This window comes from Myxine glutinosa, chromosome 1 (assembly GCF_964187855.1).
Source record: "Myxine glutinosa chromosome 1, kmMyxGlut1.1, whole genome shotgun sequence".
NCBI lineage: Eukaryota > Metazoa > Chordata > Myxini > Myxiniformes > Myxinidae > Myxine > Myxine glutinosa.
In genome coordinates this window covers 215,398,125-215,413,330 of record NC_136261.1, presented here as the reverse complement: position 1 = coordinate 215,413,330, position 15,206 = coordinate 215,398,125, and the positions used below count along the sequence as shown (strand labels likewise).

Sequence of the window (15,206 nt, the reverse complement as noted above, 5' to 3'; positions counted from 1 at the left end):
AGATCAATTGTCGCAACAGTTTGAAGTCTTCCCCAATCCCCTTCGAATCACACCACCGATCAAACATGGTTTCCTTCATTCTGGCAAACTCCACATGGGTCTCACTCTCCCTCTTCCTGTCATTCCTGAATTTTTGCCGGTAAGCTTCAGCGACCAATTCATAGGCTTTGAGAATGGTTTTCTTCACTATCTCATAATCTGCACATTGGTCAATCGGTAAAGCCGAATAGATATCCTGAGCTTTACTCCCCAAAACACTTTGCACTAACATAGTCCAGGACCCCAAAGGCCATTTTAGCATTTGAGCCACTTTCTCAAAGTGTAAAAAAAACTTGGCTACCTCCTTTTCATTGAATGGTGGAACCAGCCTCACATGCCGACCAACATCCCAAGTGTTCTGACTAGTTGTCGAACCAGCCGGCATGGATACTACTTCTCTCCGTTCTCCCATTAATTCCAGCTCCTCGAGTTTAACTTCCTTCTGATACTCCATGTCACGTTCCTTTAACTCCCTTTCAGCTCTCCTTTCCTCTGCTTTTTCCTTTGCTCCTCTTTCTTCGAGTTCCCTTTCAGTTCTCCTTTCCTCTGTTCTTCTCTCCTCGAGTTCTCGTTCCTGTTCTCGTTTTTCCTCGAGTTCTCGTTCCTGTTCTACTCTTCTTTCCTCGAGTTCTCTTTCAGCTCTCCTTTCCTCTGCTCCTCTCTCCTCGGCTTTCCATTCCAACTCTTTTAACCTTTCCTGGCTCTGCAGTTGCATTTCCATTTTCCGGAGCTCCACATTTTCTTTTTCCTTGGGTAACCAATCCAAGGCTACCTCTGTCCATGTTCCCTGTCCCACCAGAGATTCTACCACCAATGTCTGCATCTCTGCTTTCTTCATATGAGCTCGGACCTCCAAGTTACAATGTTTGGCCAATATCAAGAGTTCCGATCTTTTTAACGCTAGGAACTGTGCCTCATTAGGGGACGCCGCAAACTTTTCTGCGTCAAACACCATGGTGACTATCAGTTAACACCTGTTAACCTTCACACAAATTTTTTTCCAATTTTTTGAAAAATTTGGGAATGTTAGAAAAATTCCAAATTTGGGAATTTTGGGAATGTTAGGGAATTCTATCCCGGACGAGGACCCCAATTTCAATTTGGGCCAATTTTGGACGAGTTCCCAATATCCCGGACGAGCCCCCAATTTCTGTTACGTGCTCCTCCCCAACCCCGTGGTCACGGTGTACCCCGAGCCCCGAGAGGAGTCACGGCAGAAAAATGTGTTATTCTGTATGTCAAAGATCAATGGTGAAGCCACACCAATTGTTACAAACAAACAAGTATTGTATTAAGAGCACACAAGAATAACAGTACAAAAATAATAGAAGTCAAAGTACAATCAATATGTGTCCTATGATGGTACCATCAGTTTCGTAACATATAATATAACTCACTGTGCTCCAAGTGAGTGAACCAAGAACATTCCCAATGTCTCTTATTCCCGGCTTCAAGCCAAAGTTGATTCCCTCCAGCGATCGTCAGATCAATGTCCAATCGAGACCAGAATCCCGTTGGGTTGGCAGTTACAGTCCTGCTGCCAAAGCTGTGTAAAGGCGCCCTCCAGGCGAATGGGAAATCCAAAGGCGAATGGGAAATCACACCCTCGGGTATGGACGTTCCACGGCTCACAGTCAGCGAACCGCAAATTAATCTTCAAAAGCCACGTTACACACACACACACACCAGATACGTCTGGATGTGGTGAAAACGGCTGAAGTGAAGCAAGCAAAGAAACCTTGCGTGACACGCAAAGCGCGCGAGTCAAAATGGCCGACGGCCCGGTCTCGTGGCGTAACGGCATGACGATGATTCTCTTCAGAATCCACCGCAAAACCTGACACGCAGGTTGATCTGTCACAGTGATAACAACTCTGTCGCAGGAATCCCTTTCCTGGGAAACCCAAAGTTCACTCGTGACTCTCGTTCGTCAACGTTCGCTCGGACATCAAAGCAACTATGCTTCTTGTCCAACTCCACTCGCTCCGCCTTCTTCTCCTCTCTCCTTCTTCTTTGTCGTCCTCCAGTTTCCGGTTTCTTTTAACTCTAACTTTTTCACCCTTTGAAAACAGTTCATAAACAATAAACCTTTTGAAAACAATAATAGTACATGGAATCAAAAATGTTTACAGTGGATGAAAACCACCACAATGGAAGTGACGAATCCGTAACACTTCCCCCCCTCAAGAAAGAAAGTTTGAACATAGTGAAAACTTTCTTTGCAGGCAAAAACTCTTTTAACAAACAAAAGTAAAACTCACACCCAGATCATCAATTCCCATGAGCAACAATAATTAATATTTCCCAAAAATAAAGCAACAAAACTTCCAAACAACCTACAGAAATTTCCAAAGTTAGTTCACTCTGGACAAAGCATCAGCAACGACATTGTCCCTGCCCTTTACATGCTCAATTTCCAAGTTGAACTCCTGCAAAGCCAAACTCCATCTCATCAACGTCTGGTTTTTATTTTTCATTTTTTGAATGAAGGTTAAGGGTTGTGATCAAAAATCTAAAACAAATCAAATCTATAGCACTTTTTGAAGGAGGCTGAGCTGGGAGCCATGTTTCATGGTAGTTGGTGAGGCCTGGAAGTATTCGCTGTGTGGACGCATTTAGGAATGTTGAGTTCACAGGTTAATCCATGTAGAAATCTTGACTCAGCTACTCCGCAGCATTCAGTGCTTCAAACTCTTCCTAACTTTCATAATAATCACGGTTGGAGCGCTTGTCGCTGTAGTCACGTGAATAGCGGTCTCCTTCTCGGTCACTACCCTGATAATCATCCCTTCGGGAGCTGCCGTAACTCTGGGAGCCTCCATAGTAATCTCGACTGCGGCCACCACCAAAACTTCGACTCCCACCCCGGGAGCCATGGCCACCCCTGAAACTACCTCCACATTTTCCCCTTCTGTAGCCCCCTCGACGCCCATGGCCTGCCTTCTCTACTGTTATGGTCCGACCATCCAAATCCTTGCCATTCAAATCCTTTTCTGCATCTTTGGCATCCTTTGTGTTTTCAAACGTGACAAAGCCAAACCCTCTTGACTTTTGCGTCTCCCTGTCTTTTATCAGTAGCACTGCCAAGAGTGGTCCATATTTGCCAAAGACAGAGTCCAGAACATCTTCTCTTGTGTCAAAGTTCAGTCCACCTCCAAAGAGCTTGCCAACATTGCCTCCATTCATGACTCGACTCGTGTGTGCTGACCCTTCGTTTCAGGGTACTTGACAAGACGTGCCTGTGCAAAGCGTGACGTCAGTGCCTTCTCCTTCTCTTCAGAGCGCTTCCTACCCATAGCACGAGTCGCAGCACAGGATGGAAAGATACCCGGAATCTCCTGCTCTAACTGTGCGATGTTATTTTCCATACTAGGCTTTTCAAAAAACATAGGATTACCAGAAACTCGACCACCGGCCAAATCATTCCCGATAACAAAAGAGATTCCCTCTACAGGAAGAGTGGCTTGTAAACCTACGGTGACTGGTCCTGACACCAAATCAGACTTCAAATGGATGACATGAAGTGAAGCTTTAACATAGCCACCAACTCCCTGTAAAAGAACACGAACACCAGTTGCCGTCTTCTCTGACAATGGCAAAATGCCTTCAAGCATTAAAGATTGATGTGCTCCTGTGTCTCTCAATACCTTAACAGGTCTCTGGTTAGTCAAGTCTCCATCCAGTGACACAAACCCTTCTGAAATAAAAGGTTTGTAACCCCCTTGAACAAGGTCGTTCTGTGATGCGGTAACTTTGGCATGGGAACCTTCACAAGGCACTGTCCTCCAAGGACGATTTCTCGCATTTGCCAATGCATTCGGAGTTGTACTAGTCTGACTCCGCTCCTGATTTTTCCTTTTCAGGGCATAACATTGGGACATCAAATGCCCAGGTTTCTTGCAAAAAGCGCAAGTAGGCCCGGAGGAAAAACTTGAGGTCTGCCTCGGGCACCCCGGAAGATAAGTCTGTCTTGGAACTATAGTCTTCTGATCCCTAAAAGGCACGGTATCAGATTTGTCCCCATAGTCATCTCTAGGCCGCCTCCACGAATATTTGTTCTCCGCCCCTGATTTACCATAACTCCCCTGGTTAACTCTAGGCGGGAAGTTAGGTTTGTGGAACCCCATCCTGTGTGTCAAGGCATAGTTATCTGCCACGGTTGCTGCCTCATGCAACTCTGGTACTTTCTTTTCATCCAGATGTACTTTAATGTCCGCGTGGACACACTGTTTGAATTCCTCCACCAAGATCAATTGTCGCAACAGTTTGAAGTCTTCCCCAATCCCCTTCGAATCACACCACCGATCAAACATGGTTTCCTTCATTCTGGCAAACTCCACATGGGTCTCACTCTCCCTCTTCCTGTCATTCCTGAATTTTTGCCGGTAAGCTTCAGCGACCAATTCATAGGCTTTGAGAATGGTTTTCTTCACTATCTCATAATCTGCACATTGGTCAATCGGTAAAGCCGAATAGATATCCTGAGCTTTACTCCCCAAAACACTTTGCACTAACATAGTCCAGGACCCCAAAGGCCATTTTAGCATTTGAGCCACTTTCTCAAAGTGTAAAAAAAACTTGGCTACCTCCTTTTCATTGAATGGTGGAACCAGCCTCACATGCCGACCAACATCCCAAGTGTTCTGACTAGTTGTCGAACCAGCCGGCATGGATACTACTTCTCTCCGTTCTCCCATTAATTCCAGCTCCTCGAGTTTAACTTCCTTCTGATACTCCATGTCACGTTCCTTTAACTCTCTTTCAGCTCTCCTTTCCTCTGCTTTTTCCTTTGCTCCTCTTTCTTCGAGTTCCCTTTCAGTTCTCCTTTCCTCTGTTCTTCTCTCCTCGAGTTCTCGTTCCTGTTCTCGTTTTTCCTCGAGTTCTCGTTCCTGTTCTACTCTTCTTTCCTCGAGTTCTCTTTCAGCTCTCCTTTCCTCTGCTCCTCTCTCCTCGGCTTTCCATTCCAACTCTTTTAACCTTTCCTGGCTCTGCAGTTGCATTTCCATTTTCCGGAGCTCCACATTTTCTTTTTCCTTGGGTAACCAATCCAAGGCTACCTCTGTCCATGTTCCCTGTCCCACCAGAGATTCTACCACCAATGTCTGCATCTCTGCTTTCTTCATATGAGCTCGGACCTCCAAGTTACAATGTTTGGCCAATATCAAGAGTTCCGATCTTTTTAACGCTAGGAACTGTGCCTCATTAGGGGACGCCGCAAACTTTTCTGCGTCAAACACCATGGTGACTATCAGTTAACACCTGTTAACCTTCACACAAATTTTTTTCCAATTTTTTGAAAAATTTGGGAATGTTAGAAAAATTCCAAATTTGGGAATTTTGGGAATGTTAGGGAATTCTATCCCGGACGAGGACCCCAATTTCAATTTGGGCCAATTTTGGACGAGTTCCCAATATCCCGGACGAGCCCCCAATTTCTGTTACGTGCTCCTCCCCAACCCCGTGGTCACGGTGTACCCCGAGCCCCGAGAGGAGTCACGGCAGAAAAATGTGTTATTCTGTATGTCAAAGATCAATGGTGAAGCCACACCAATTGTTACAAACAAACAAGTATTGTATTAAGAGCACACAAGAATAACAGTACAAAAATAATAGAAGTCAAAGTACAATCAATATGTGTCCTATGATGGTACCATCAGTTTCGTAACATATAACTCACTGTGCTCCAAGTGAGTGAACTAAGAACATTCCCAATGTCTCTTATTCCCGGCTTCAAGCCAAAGTTGATTCCCTCCAGCGATCGTCAGATCAATGTCCAATCGAGACCAGAATCCCGTTGGGTTGGCAGTTACAGTCCTGCTGCCAAAGCTGTGTAAAGGCGCCCTCCAGGCAAATGGGAAATCCAAAGGCGAATGGGAAATCACACCCTCGGGTATGGACGTTCCACGGCTCACAGTCAGCGAATCGCAAATTAATCTTCAAAAGCCACGTTGCACACACACACACCAGATATGTCTAAATGTGGTGAAAACGGCTGAAGTGAAGCAAGCAAAGAAACCTTGCGTGACACGCAAAGCGCGCGAGTCAAAATGGCCGACGGCCCGGTCTCGTGGCGTAACGGCACGACGATGATGACGATGATTCTCTTCAGAATCCACCGCAAAACCTGACACGCAGGTTGATCTGTCACAGCGATAACAACTCTGTCGCAGGAATCCCTTTCCTGGGAAACCCAAAGTTCACTCGTGACTCTCGTTCGTCAACGTTCGCTCAGACCTCAAAGCAACTATGCTTCTTGTCCGACTCCACTCGCTCCGCCTTCTTCTCCTCTCTCCTTCCTCTTCGTCGTCCTCCGGTTCCCGATCCGGTTTCGGTTTCTTTTAACTCTAACTTTTTCACCTTTTGAAAACAGTTCATAAACAATAAACCTTTTGAAAACAATAATAGTACATGGAATCAAAAATGTTTACAGTGGATGAAAACCACCACAACGGAAGTGACGAATCCGTAACAGTAAGGGGGGCACAAGCTACCATTTTTACATGGAATTCCATACCATTGGCGGAATTCAGAGCCAAAGGACTGCTAAACTGCAGGGTTGAGTTCCAATTCATGTTATTCAGTTTTCAAAAAATAAAAAGCAATTGAAATAAAGTTCCTTGATCATAGTCTGATGTCTGTCAGACAGAGAGACAGACAAGACAGAGTGAACCAACTGCTTAACCTCACTGGATGCATGTGCGTGCTAATAACATTCCAACAGCATTAGGTGAAATTCCTTTTTTTTTTTCTTTTTTTTTTTGTATACAGGATCGAGGCTTGTGAAAGAGCAAACATTAATCACACAAAAAGTCAAACCGACACATAAAACACAAAATAAGGGGAGCGGTAGACAAGATGGGGGGAGAGGTGGAAGGACACAAACACAACATTTGAGAGCAGGGACATCGAGAGAAACGTGGGAGGGGGAGGGCTTGGTGGGAGGTGGGAGTGGTATAAAACATATGAACACTGCAAGGACATCCAGGAAAGAAGTTGTAATTTCAAAAAAAAAAAAAGTATCTGGGGTGAATTAGCGGGGGTAGAAAAGATCATGGTTTTGTTTGGGGGAAGATAAGAGATGGTGGTGAACAGCTGTTTTAAATACCTGGAGGGAGGAGTGGGATTGAAGGGAGTGGGGAAGTTTGTTCCAGAGGCGGGAGAAAAGGGGAATGAAAGAGTGAAGGTGAGCAGAGAGCCTAGATTTTGGCAGTTTAACCATAAGAGGGTTGCTGGCAGATCTTTGCGACCTGCAGGAATATTAGGGGTACAGAGCACAGAGAGAGCTGGGGGAGCAAGGCCGGAGAGGAGTCTGTTGGAGACAGAAAGACCACCAACCTGCCTGTTGTGAGTGAGTGAAAGGTCCTCGGAGATAGCTTCATCGCAGGAGATTCCAATGATTCTGAAAGCTTTGGTTGTAACAGCGAGAAGCCGAGCCAGGTGAGAGGCAGGAGCACCGGCCCAGAGGGGGGAACAGTATTCCATTGAATTGCGGATGAAATCCTTTTATGTGGTGAGGAGCTCAGGTGTGCCAAGGAAGGACTTCGCACGACGTAGGATGCCCAGTCGACGACTGGCTTTGGAGGCCAGCTTGGAAATGTGGTTTTCCCAAGAAAGATCATGGCAGATAGTGAGACCCAAAAGCTTGAGCGACAGCACTTCTTGGAGAGGATTGTTGAGAAAGTAGATGGGAGGGTTTTCCAGTCGGTCTTTTCGGAGAGACATAGTAAGAGTGTGCGATTTGTCAGGATTGAAAGACATGTTCCACTTGTTTGACCAGTCTGTGATTTTGTCCAGGTCTGCTGAGAGTGAGGAGGCTGCAGACTGCCGATCTGAGGGATGAGGGATGGAGGGACAGATAGTGGAGTCATCAGCAAAGAGATAGAGAGGATTTTCCAGAGAGTCGGAGAGATCATTGATGAAGCCCAGAAATAGCACAGGGCCCAGAACACTACCTTGGGGATCTCCAGCCAGAACAGGAAGGGGGAGATGAGAGAAATCCATTCAAGGCCACACGTTGCCTACGACCAGAGAGGAAGTCCACAAGCCATGAGTGGAGATTTCCATGGATACCAGAGGAGGAGAGTTTGGTGAGCAGAGCTGGGTGCCAGACCGTATCGAAGGCATGTGATATGTCAAGGGGGACAGCTCTGATTTCCTGTTTGGCATTGAGGACCTCCATCCATTGTTGAGACAGCCGAAGCAACATGTCCAGAGTAGAATGACCTGGTCTGAATCCAAATTGATGATCAGAGATCAAGCCATTGGAGAAGAGGAAGGATTTGATATCCGAAGCAATGATGGATTCCATGACTTTGCTGATAATTGGGAGCTGGCTGTTTGGTCTGTAGTTGCAAGGATCTGTTTTTGCACCTTTTTTGTGTAAAGCGGTAATGTTTGCTGATTTCCAAGATTCTGGCAGATGACCTTGAGCAAAAGAGAGGGTGAAAATAACAGAGACAGGGTGAGATAGAGCGGCAGAGCAGGATTTTTGGACCAGTGGGCTGATGCCGTCTGGTCCAGTTGCAGAATCAGACTTGAGGTTTGACAAAAACAACTTCTCCTTGTCAGGAGAGGAGGACACAGAGTCCAGGAGCAGTTGGGTTCGACTGGGAAAGGTGGGAACAGAGAGAGATGGGTTTGGGACACAAGATTTTGAGGCAAACACAGAGTTGAGGCATTCGGCTTTGTCACGTGCGGTGTCAACTGTTTAGCCATTTGAGGTAAGGGAGGGGATGGAGGGGGGACAAACACCAGAAACGGATTTGACCAGACACCACCAGGATTTGGAGGAAGGAGACAGGTTTGAGAGTTCAAACTTGAGTGTGGAGAGATGGTGCTTCCTGGCACTCCTGAGGGTAGACACACACTTGTTCCGGGCTTGGTGGAAGGAACTGAGATTGCCTTCAGTTGGATTTGCCTTCCAAGAGGCAAAGGCAAGTTGTTTCAGGGCAACTGCCTCACCACAAGATTCAGTGTACCATGGACGGGAGGAGGGGTAAGACAACTGAAGACGAGATGGGATAAATCTGTGCATGAGAGAGAGCAGTTTGCTTTGGAAGAATTCCCAGGAAGAATTGATGTCAGAGGTGGTAGAGATGGGAGACCAGTCCAGATGATTGATGGCTGCTTGCAGACCGTGCCAGTCAGCCTGAGTGAAATGCCAGACTCGTCGGTGCTGAGGAGGCTCTCTGAGAATGGCCAGAGAGATGTCCACTTTAACAAGCACATGATCAGAAGAACCGATTGGAGCAGAAGAAGAGCAGCAGACATTTGCAGGTAAGTTTGTCATAGCCATGTCAGGAAGGGAAGATACTCCATTGACTGAGATCCGGGTCGGGAAATTGACAGATTGTGTCAGTCCCAATGAGTCGCAGAAGTCCTTTGCTGAGGTGCCACGTCTGGTGAGAGAGGAACCCACACCCAGCCAGCTGGCATGATGACAGTTGAAGTCGCCACATATGAGGAAGAGAGAGTTTGGATGAGTTGATAGAAGTTTGTCCATGTTGTCCGACTGTGAAATGTAAATGGAGTCATCACTGTTTGGAGGACGGTACAGAACACATATGAACAAAAGGTGGGAGCGGAGAGGAAGCCGCAGCCAGAGGTACTCCTGGGGGTGGGGTTGAGAGAGGGCAGTGCAAGGAGAGTGAGGAAGAGTGTTTTTGATGAAGATAGCCACCCCACCACCAGGACGAGGCCCAAGTCTATCATACCGGAGGAGGGAGTAACCAGGAAGAGATATTCAGGAGTCAGAGACATCTTGAAGGAGGAAAGTTTCTGTTAAGCAGATCAAGTCTGGATTGTCAGAAGCAACCTGAATGGAGAGATCCATCAGGTTTGAGCGAAGGCCCCGGATGTTTGAGGTCCATACCATTAATGAGGAGAGAGGGGGAGCATAGGGTGCAGGACAGGACAGGACAGGGGAGGGGTAGGGTCAGATGAAGGATGAGAGGAGGTGGTAGGGAGAGCAGTTGATAGTGTGTCAGAGATTACAGAAGAGTTACAAGAGAGGGAAGGATGAGGTGGACGAAAGGTTTGATGGTGATGGGATGAGGCACAGTGAGGGGTTGTTTGAGGGGGTGGGGGGGGGGGGAGAAGAGGAAAGTAGAAGGTTGGGGGGGGAGGTGGAGGTATGAGATAGAAGGGAGATGAAGTGGGGAGGAGGCAGCTTTGAGGAGGAGGTGGGAGGGGGGGAAAATTTGGGGGGGAGATTTGCAGGGGAGGGGTTGGGGGGGAGTTTTGAATGGGAGGGGCAAGGGGGGAGTTTGGGAGAGGAAGGGCAAGGGGGGAGTTTAGGAGGGGAGGGGCAAGGGGGGGTTTAGGAGGGGAGGGTCAAGGGGGGAGATTTGTAGGGGAGGGGCAAGAGGGGAGATTTGGAGGGGAGGGGCAAGGGGGGAGATTTGGAGGGGAGGGGCAAGGGCGGAGTTTAGGAGGGGAGGGGCAAGGTGGGAGATTTGGAGGGGAGGGGCAAAGGGGGAGATTTGGAGGGGAAGGGCAAGGGGGGAGATTTGGAGGGGAGGGGCAAGGGGGGAGTTTCGAAAGTGGATGATTAATGAAAGACGAACATTTATAACAAATTGGGTTTATTGTGATTTTCAAGTTAGCGATCCGTTTAAGAACGATGGAGGAGGGGTGGAATGAATGAGAATTTAGAGCATGTTGTGTTTTAGAATTACAAGAGATTGAATTTTTTTTATTTTTTGTATACTGAATCGAGGCTCGTGAAAGAGCTAACATTTACTTCACAAACAAATCAACCAGACAAACAAAATATATAAAAAGAGGGAGCGGAAAACAAGATGGGGAGAGAATGGGAAGCACACAAACACAACATTTGAGAGCAGGGAGATGTGTGGAAGGGAGAGGGCTTGGGGGGAGGAGGCGTGGGAAGGGGTGGGGGGGGAGGGAGAAGTATAAAACACAAGGACACCAAGGACTTCCAGGACAGAAGTTGGTATTTCAAAAAAGTGGAATTGGGGTGAAATTAGTGGGGTTAGAAAAGATCAAGGTTTTGGATGGGGGAAGATAAGAGATGGTGGTGAACAGCTGTTTTAAAGACCTGGAGGGTGGAGTGGGATTGAAGAGAGTGAGGGAGTTTGTTCCAGAGGCGGGAGAAAAGAGGAATGAAGGAGTGAAGGTGAGCAGAGAGTCTTGATTTTGGCAGTTTGACCATAAGAGGGTTGCAGGCAGATCTTGTGCGACCTGGAGGAATATTTGCGGGACAGATCCCAGAGAGAGCTGGGGGGGCAAGGCCAGAGAGGAGTCGGTAGAAGACGGAAAGACCACCAACCTGCCTGCGGTGAGTGAGTGAGAGGCCCTTGGAGTTAGCTTCATCGCGGGAGATTCCAATGATTCTGAATGCTTTGGTTTCAACAGCGTGAAGACGAGCTAGGTGTGAGGAAGGAGCACCAGCCCAGAGGGGAGAGCAGTATTCCATTGAGCTGCGGATGAAAGCCTTGTATGTGGTGAGGAGCTCAGGTGTGCCAAGGAAGGACTTTGCACGACGGAGGATGCCCAGTCGGCGACTGGCTTTGGAGGCCAGATTTGAAATGTGGTTTTCCCAGGAAAGATCATGGCAGATAGTGAGACCCAAAAGCTTGAGTGACAGGACTTCTTGGAGAGGATTATTCAGAAAGTGGATGGGAGGGTTGTCCAATCGGTCTTTTCGGAGAGACATCGTAAGAGTGTGAGATTTGTCAGGATTGAAAGACATGTTCCACTTGTTTGCCCAGTCTGTGATTTTGTCCAGGTCTGCAGAGAGTGAGGAGGCTGCAGACTGCCGATCTGAGGGATGAAGAATGGAGCGACAGAGAGTAGAGTCATCAGCAAAGAGATACAGAGGATTTTCAAGAGAGTCAGAGAGATCATTGATGAAGACCAGAAAAAGCACAGGGCCCAGAACACTGCCTTGTGGAACTCCAGCCTGAACAGTAAGAGGAGATGAGAGAAACCCATTCAGGGCCACACGTTGACTACGACTAGAGAGGAAGTCCGCCAGCCATGCGTGGAGATTTCCATGGATACCAAAAGAGTAGAGTTTGGTGAGCAGAGCGGGGTGCCAGACCGTATCGAAGGCACGTGATATGTCAAGGGAGACTGCTCTAATTTCCTGTTTGGCATTGAGGACCTCCATCCATTGTTGAGAAAGCAGAAGCAGCATGTCGAGAGTAGAGTGTCCAGGTCTGAAACCAAATTGATGATCAGAGATCAAGCCATTGGAGAAGAGGAAAGATTTCATATCTGAAGCAATGATGGATTCCATGACTTTGCTGATAATTGGGAGAAGGCTGATTGGTCTGTAGTTGCTGGGATCTGTTTTTGCACCTTTTTTGTGCAAAGCGGTGATGTTGGCAGATTTCCAAGCAGATGGAAGATGACCTTGAGCAAAAGAGAGGGTGAAGAGAACAGAGAGAGGGAGTGAAAGAGCGGAAGAACAGGATTTTAGGACCCGTGGGCTGATGCCGTCAGGTCCAGTGGCAGAATCCGAGTCGAGGGTTGACAGAAACTTTTCCACCTTGTCAGGAGGAAAGGACACAGAGTCCAGGAGCAGCTGGGTATGACTGGGTACGGTGGGTACAGAGAGGGATGGGTTTGGGACACAAGATTTAGAGGCAAACACAGAGTTGAGGCATTCAGCTTTTTCACGTGCGGAGTCAGCCGTGTGGCCATTTGAGGTGAGGGAGGGGATGGAGGGGGAACAAACACCAGAAACCGATTTGACCAGATGCCACCAGGATTTGGAAGAGGGAGACAGATAAGAGAGTTCGGTCCTGAGAACGGAGAGATATTGTTTCCTGGCTCTCCTGAGGGTGGACACACACTTGTTTCGGGCTTTGTGAAAGGAAATGAGATTTCCTTCCGTTGGATTTGCTTTCCAGGAGACGAAAGCAAGTTGTTTCTGGGCGATAGCCTCACCACAAGATTCCGTGTACCATGAACGGGAGGAAGGGTATGACAACAGAAGACGAGATGGGATAAATCTGTGCATGAGAGAGAGCAGTTTGCTTTGGAAGAATTCCCAGGAAGAATTTATGTCAGAGGCAGTAGAGATGGGAGACCAGTCCAGATGATTGATGGCTGATTGAAGACCGTGCCAGTTGGCCTGAGTGAAATGCCAGACTCGCCGACGCTAAGGAGGCTCTCTGAGAATGGTCAGAGAGATATCCACTTTAACAAGCACATGATCAGAAGAGCCGATTGGAGCAGAAGAAGAGCAGCAGACATTTTCAGGGAAGTTAGTCATAACCAAGTCCAGAAGAGAAGATGCTCCGTTGACTGAAATCCGGGTCGGGAAATTGACAGATTGTGTCAGTCCCAGTGAGTCACAGAAGTCCTTTGCTGAAGAGCCATGGCTGGTGAGAGAGGTACCCACACCCAGCCAACTGGCATGGTGACAGTTGAAATCACCACATATGAGGAAGAGAGAGTTGGGATGGGTAGATAGAAGTTGGTCCATATTCTCAGACAGCGAGATGTAGATGGAGTCATCACTGTTTGGTGGACGGTACAACACACATATGAACAAAAGGTGGGAGCGAAGGGGAAGCCGTAGCCAAAGGTATTCCTGGGGGTAAGGTGGAGAGAGGGCAATGCAGGGCGAGTGAGGAAGAGAGTTTTTTATAAAGATAGCAACCCCACCTCCAGGACGAGGCTCAGGTCTATCATACGGAGGAGGGAGTAACCTGGGAGAGATACCAAGGAATCGGAGACATCATGAAGGAGGAAAGTTTCTGTTTAGCAGATCACGTCTGGTTTGTCAGAAGCAACCTGTATGGAGAGATCAGACAAGTTTGAGCGAAGGCCCCGGATGTTTGAGGTCCATACTGTTAAGGTAGAGGAAGGGGGAGCATCGGATACAGTACAGGGGGGGGGGGGGGGGCGAGCGGTAGGGTAAGATGTGGAAGCGGAGGAAGAGGTAGGGAGAGCTGTTGAAGGTGTGTCGGAGATTCCAGAATAGCTTGGAGAAAGGGAAGAATGGGGCGGACAAAAGGTTTGATGGTGATTAGGAGAGGCGCAGTGAGGTGTTATTTGACGAGGGGGAAGAGCGAGGCAGAAGGTTGAGGGAGATGAAGGTGAAAGTTGGAAGGGGGAAGAAGCGGGGAGCACGCTTTGAGGAGGAGGGGTGAGAGGGGAGTCTAGGAGGGGAGGAACGAGGGAGAGTCTCGGAGGGGAGGGGTGTGGGGGGAGATTTGAAAGGAATGGGTGATTGGGAAGATTTGGAGGGGAGGGGCAAGGGGGAAGATTTGAAAGAGATGGGTGATGGGGATGATTTGGAGGGGAGGGGCAAGGGGGTAGATTTAGAGGGGAGGGGTGATGGGAAATGGGATTTTGGGGTGATGGGATTTTGAAAAGTGTACGATTAATGGGAAACGAACATTTATTGCAAAATGAGTTTCTTGAGACATTCGAGTCAAAAATACGTTTGAGGACGCTGGAGGGAGGATGGAGTGCTGGAGAGTTTAGGGAATGAATGAAAGATGCACTATAAGAGATGGAATTTTTTTTTGGAATGAATAGATTTGGTGAGCAAGTCGAAGGCATCCTTTTCTAGAAGAAGAAGAAAAAGGTGTTATAGAATATGACAGAGTACAGGTCTTCAGGGGACAGATGAGACATTTTTTAACAACGTGATCACGTGATCACAAACATCGTGGTCGAAGAACGAACGAACAAATAAGAACGAATAAACGAATAAGAACAGAAGGAAATGTTTTTTTTGTTTGTTTTTTTTTTTGAGATTTTAAAACAAGGAAGTATGGGGTGAAAAGAACGTGAAAAACAGAGACCGGAAAGTAATTGCAGCGCGATCGGAGAACTACTGAGACAAAAACAAAGCCTCAAGCCAAGGTCGGACACGGTAGCCTAGTACTATACTTAGGCCTCAGAATACGCGATACGAAAGACCGACGATTCTGTACACAGGTATGAAAAACCAACACCAAGAATACTATTAAAGACACCCCAATAGGACATACACCGAGAGAAAGATACAGTTTCGACAAAAACGCAATTGTGAAAAGTTACTTAACTTCGAAAGCGAGCGCGCATGGACAGCTTTGAAGAGACGAGACCTCCAATCTTGCGCATCAATATTTTTTTGAAATGGAATGAGTTGGAGAGGAAATTGAAAAAAGCCTTTTAAATAGGAAGAAAAACAAAAATTTAAC

At 47.4% G+C, this 15,206-nt stretch overlaps 1 protein-coding gene across 3 annotated transcripts in view; it reads left to right on the top strand.

Annotated features, from left to right (window-relative positions):
• Positions 1-15,206, top strand: part of LOC137433817 (uncharacterized) — a 214,313-nt gene that overhangs the window by 117,133 nt on the left and 81,974 nt on the right. The window lies entirely within an intron of this gene.